This window comes from Lactuca saligna, chromosome 8 (genome assembly GCF_052625555.1).
Source record: "Lactuca saligna cultivar CGN05327 chromosome 8, ASM5262555v1, whole genome shotgun sequence".
In the NCBI taxonomy this organism is placed as follows: Eukaryota; Viridiplantae; Streptophyta; class Magnoliopsida; order Asterales; family Asteraceae; genus Lactuca; species Lactuca saligna.
In genome coordinates, this window is record NC_136424.1 from 249,984,957 (window position 1) to 249,991,094 (window position 6,138).

At 28.5% G+C, this 6,138-nt stretch overlaps 1 long non-coding RNA gene and 1 other non-coding gene across 3 annotated transcripts; both read left to right on the forward strand.

Moving 5' to 3' along the window:
• The first annotated feature begins 490 nt into the window (after positions 1-490).
• LOC145011713 (uncharacterized) lies at positions 491-1,529 on the forward strand. Of its 2 annotated transcripts, XR_013664232.1 has the most exons (4): positions 491-692; positions 906-958; positions 1,047-1,058; positions 1,205-1,529. It is a non-coding gene; the product is annotated as an uncharacterized LOC145011713 (long non-coding RNA). The 2 variants fall into 2 exon arrangements; XR_013664233.1 differs by lacking the exons at positions 906-958; positions 1,047-1,058.
• Positions 1,530-4,230: 2,701 nt separating this feature from the next.
• On the forward strand, positions 4,231-4,303 carry TRNAR-ACG (transfer RNA arginine (anticodon ACG)). The gene has a single exon. It is a non-coding gene; the product is annotated as a tRNA-Arg (tRNA).
• Positions 4,304-6,138: the final 1,835 nt, after the last annotated feature.

Here is a 6,138-nt window from a genome sequence, read left to right on the forward strand (position 1 = left end):
TATTTGCATAAGATAGTTTTTATACAAAAGAAACACATATTTATATCTATTAAATACAAATAAAAACATATTTATACATTGGAAAACTTATTTATATGTATTAAATACAAATAAAAACATATCTATACATTTCAAAACATATTTATACATTTAAAAATATTTTTATTTATATTTAATAGATATAAATATGCATTTCTTCTATTTAAAAACTATTGTATGCATATAATTATGAAATAAATACATATTTATATTTGGTAATATGTACTAATACATATTATTATATCTTTTATATTATATAAACCATATACATATGCATTTTTATATTTATATGCATATAATATATTTTTATATGAAATAAATAAATAAATAAATATATATATATATATATATATATATATATATATATATATATATATATATATATATATATATATATATATATATATATATATATATATATATATATATATTCCTTTTGTTCTTTGTTTTTTTATCTCACCCTCTCTCTACTGTTATTTGTTTAGTGGAGAATCGAAGGGTTCCAAATTTAGCAATCATCTGTAACAGTGTCGACCAATGGCGGTATAGGCGGAGCGGCGAGAGTGTTTTATTTTTGCCAGCCACCTGACCTAATCGAAGAACAAGGAAGCAGCAACTTTTTCCATTGATCTGCAACCTTCGCCAGGTGAAAGGTACGAATCGATCCAAACCTCACATGAAACCTTAGGGTTTTTCTTTTTTGTCCAAATACGCTCTTGATGTTTACACTTTGTACCCCAACAATACAATTCAGTTATACTTACTCAGTTGATTATGAGATGTGAAAATAACTTTCGTAATGTACACCAACTGTTCGATAAAATGTCTGTCGACACCAAAAACATTGAAGCAGCACTATTTGACAGGTTTTTCATTTATATCGGGACTGATGGTTTTTGGTTGCCTTATTGCATCAATAGTAAGCTCATCTACTCAAATGATTATTCTTACAAATTATTTCATGTTTTCATCTGTAATTGTAACATGAAACATTATTTGCATATCAGCTGGAGCTAAAAGTAAGTTTATGTCGCACCTTATAAAATCTTCATGCTTTCTATGGAGACCTTCATGATTTAAGTCGATGCATTTAAGAATCCACTAGAGTCAGGTATCGTTTCTATTGAATTTTTCAATTAAATGGGAATATTTGGTTTTGGTTCAGGTATGATCAAACTTTGAGTTGCTATACTGATGCAATTTTCAAGGCCAAGAGATTCACCAATTCACCAAATGCTCATATTGCTGGCCAAATTCTCGCCTTTCCTGAACATTCAACCACATCAAACAATTTTTACGGCTAATTGCTTCTCATGAGGCAAGAATTCGCCAGTTTTGTAGTTGTCCTAAAATGATTGAAACCACAAAGGGTGTTTTGAAAAGTATGATCATTTGTAGTTGCTTTTTAATCCCTATGGAATAGCTTATCAACGTCATCATTCACCCACCTAGGTTATTTCCGTTCTCCTTATATATAATTTTTTCATATCTGTGTTCTGTTCGATGGGGTTTGTGAACTATATTTTTTGGGTATTTTTTTTTTTAAATTTTGCTTTTAAAGCACGACTTCAATGTTTTTGTTCAATATGTCGTTTTGTTCCCTGAATGAAGCTAACATGAAAAGACTTTTTTTTTTTTTTTCTACTTCAAAAATTTTGGAAACCAGTAAAATTATTGTTTTTAGTATCTTCTGAAAATGGGATATGTTCTTAGGTTTAAATGGAAATTGTATGTTTTCTTTGTGTGCGGAAATTATAGAATGTAGCCGGATATATGGAAGTGAAATGTTATTTCATTCGTCCATTTTAATAAAATTGTTCATTTGCCTTGATTTCACGAAAACATTGCAAGCTTTTTGGTGAATTTTAGGTAAATCTTATGTTAAAATTGCAAAAGTCTTTTGTGAAATTGTGGAAAATTTTGACTTTTTTATTGTACGAGCATTAAATGATTTCACTAGATTAACCTGGCAGACATTGTTCTTCTTAACGCTCAATATTTTGATTAGTTTTGCTGACCTGGAAGCTAGTAGCCCCACCCTTTATACCAGATTGGAAATCACAAACACTTTCTTATGTTTATTTGTTCATGAAAACCATAGCTAGGATAATTAATCATATGAGTTTATATTGATTATAATATACCCATATATGTCATCGAAGTAATGCTTTGAATCAGATAAAGCTTATTGAAATTTTAAAGATGCAAAGGCTTAGTTATTAATATTAAACGTTGATTTGTAGTAAAAGGTTAAACTAAACAAAGAATATGAGAGAATGGATAAAGAAGTAAAATAATGCTTGCCGATGAATATATAATTAATATAGCAAAAGTGTGTATCATAACACTCGAGACAATGTAAAAGCATAAAAATATTGTTAACGGGAAGACATCAACTAACCTGATCTTGCAAGCCAAGTGGGGTAAAATGGTGTATAATTAGACAAAATTCACATAGATAAAAATTGTAAGAAATCAAGTTTAGTTTTCAGAAAGCCTAATGTCATCCCATTTAGAGTTTTAGATTAATTCTTTTCTAAAAAATAAAGTTTTTTTTTCTGTCACGTGTCTTTTTCTCTTTCATTTCGTCACGTGTCTTTTTCTCTTTCATTTCGCCACATGTCATCTAATTTAAAGTTTTAGATTATTTTCTATAATAAATAAAGGTTTGTTGGAACTTTGGACCGGTTCTCATTGGATAATCTACTAAAATTAAAATTCATGAAACGATGTATTGTTCTTTTATCATTTTTTTTATTAGCTCATCCGAACTCGACATAAGACTCTAAGTGATACTAAATCTTTTATTATTTTAATCTTTCATGCAATATCAACAACACATCATTTCACAACTTTTTCCTTCAAGGAAATACCAATATTAACATTTCATCAAATTTTATTAAATTTTAATAGTGATGTTTGAATATGAGAGATTTGGAGAGTTTATGCTATTAGTATAATAAGTTGTTGTAAAACCTGCAAAGCTAATGTTTTCTATATTAGTTTTGACATCTAAGTTTTTAAATATTAATAAAAAACGTTTGTCTAGAAATTCTTTGATATTAATATTATTTCACATCAAAATAATGTTTTGTGATAAATTTCGTATTAATGTATTCTTTTTAAAGGATATTCTATTTTAAATAAACTTAAAGAATTTTTTTTTAATTGGTCGTAAAATTGAGGATGTCAGAATTTAATTGAATGATAGATGTCGGAAATATTATGGGCAATGATATGAAAAAGTGTACAAGATATCTATCAAAATTGTTGTGTAGAATAGGTGAAATTAATGATCAATAGAATCAATGATCGTGTTTAAAAGTGGTGTGCTTGAATAAGTGTTGGATGACTTAGCGATTCGGAATAATGGACACTTTTTGATCTCGTAAACAACCTAATGATTTTTTTTTTTTTCATATTAGTGTTATGTATTCATTTAATTGGATAAATAAAAATGTCAAAGTTAAGCTTAATTGAATTGTTTTTGTGCAAAACATTGGAGCCATTATTTCGTTGTAATTGCCTTTTTTTTTTTTTTTTTTTTTTATATAGCATTTTGGTAAACTCAAAAAATTAAGCTATATAAAATACTTAGGTTGTGAATGGTTTTGCACAACTCTAGCTAAAAAAATCCGTTAACCCTAAAAGGTTACAAAATAAAAGTATAAATCTTAAAAGAGAAATTAAATATCTTCCTCATATCATCCTGCCCAATTAACATTTAATGTTCATTTAATGAAATTTAAACATATTTTAGGATAGTGATATGACACATATTATTATTTAAACGGGTATGAGGGTTTTTTGGAATAAAAGGTAGGAGGATATTTAATTACTCATCTTAAAAATGTTGTATATTTATAGTAGGTATAATTTCTTTGTTTTTTAAACATTAATCATAGATTATAAATAAGGTCAAAATATCTCTTGTAAATGTAATTATGGTTTAAATGGGTACAAGATGCACTTTATTTAAATATGCAAAACTACAATGATGGCAGTTAAAAATTTTATTTAAACAAACCAAGGGTTGGCCTAACGAATGCACTGTCACTTAACAGGAGTGTGAGACTTGGTATGAACTATGAAATCGTGAAACGGATTAATCGAGTTGGAAACGTCTAAAAACCAAACCAAAACAAGTATCGTAATTATATATTTGAAAATCGGAAAAAAAAAGTCAAAAATGACTCTGTGGCCCAATGGATAAGGCGCTGGTCTACGGAACCAGAGATTCTGGGTTCGATCCCCAGCAGAGTCGGTTTTTTAATTTTTGTCGATCCAATTAAAAAATCTCAAAAATAAAGCACCGCTTAAGACTTACGTAGATTAAAATAAGCATCTTCATATTTTAAATAAATTGTTTGAAAACAAAGAAATAAAGTGAAAAAACAGTAACATAATAACTCAAATTTCTTTTGCAATGACGTGCAGTGCAATTCTACCGTTATATATTTCATAATCTTTGCTATACAAAAAGGCGTAGCGCCGTAGCTTGTTGCCCGTTTGCCATCTCACTTGTTGTACGATGATAATTAAATTTATTTAATGGAATTTTGTTTAAAAAAAAGGTTTTACATAAGGGCTTTATATGTATTGAACTTTGCACAAGTAGATTAAAATAAACATCTTTATCATCCCTCACTATTATAATATAAGATTATGGAGATGCCTACACGATCAGGATGAATATATCTCATCAAAAAATCTTCATAGTTTTAGCATAAGAAAACGTAAGATAAAATCTTAATGAAAATAAATTATAAAATTCATTAGCAATAACACATTTGATCTAATGTTAACAATCAAACTCGAGACTATATATTAATACTTTGCACCTTTTCATATTAAAAAAAATAAATAAATAAGAAAAAAAATTTGGGATATCAGATTTCGGATATCCGAAATATCCGAAAACTTACAAAATCACTATCTGTATCCGAATCCGAAAAATCGGATATCCAAATTTTCGGATATTTTTGGATACGGATGTCGGATAATTCGGATCGGATTCTCGGATACGGATATTTTTGAACACCCCTACACACAAGACACTTCATTCCACATTTACGTCTTTGGACTACGTTCTGCTATATGAACAAAATAAATCACGTGTAATTAAAATCGACGGTCGAACGATTGAAATTCTTGTTTACTCGGTAAAATAAGATTTAACCATCCTTTTAATTGTGATTCTCTAACACCACATATGGTGTATCGACTCTTTCATGCTAAGCAATGGTGGCCACAAGTAATACGTACCCTTTTTGTATGATAATACATTTTTATGGATTATTCCAATAACGCACTACATCGCAAGTCTTCCAATACTTTCAAAACATATCACCTTTACAAAACACATTCTGAACAAAAATCTAATTTTCTCCATTCGAAAACGGTAGGGGCTAAAACAATTCTTGGTTAGCCAAATAAAATAGATCGAGTTTTTGCTTTACATGTCCACATACACATAAACCTATTGCATTTTTCTACGTAACAACCATTATAGGTGAGTAAAAACCGAAACGCAAACCGAAAAATCGAAACCAAACTAAAAACCGATGGTGCGGTTTTACATAAGGGCTTTATATGTATTGAACTTTGCACAAGTAGACTAAAATAAACACATTTATCATCCCTCACTATTATAATATAATATTATGGAGATGCCTACACGATCAGGATGAATATATCTCATCAAAAAAATCTTCATAGTTTTAGCATAAGAAAACGTAAGATAAAATCTTAATGAAAATAAATTATAAAATTCATTAGCAATAACACATTTGATCTAATGTTAACAATCAAACTCGAGAGTATATATTAATACTTTGCACCTTTTCATATTAAAAAAATAAATAAATAAGAAAAAAAATTGGGATATCAGAAATCGGATATCCGAAATATCCGAAAACTTACAAAATCACTATCTGTATCCGAATTTGAAAAATCGGATATCCAAATTTTCGGATATTTTCGGATACGGATGTCGGATAATTCGGATTGGATTCTCGGATACGGATATTTTTGAACACCCCTACTGTGACTACCCAATTTTCACGTCCAAAAATTTTGTTTTTAAAACATTACTTTAGA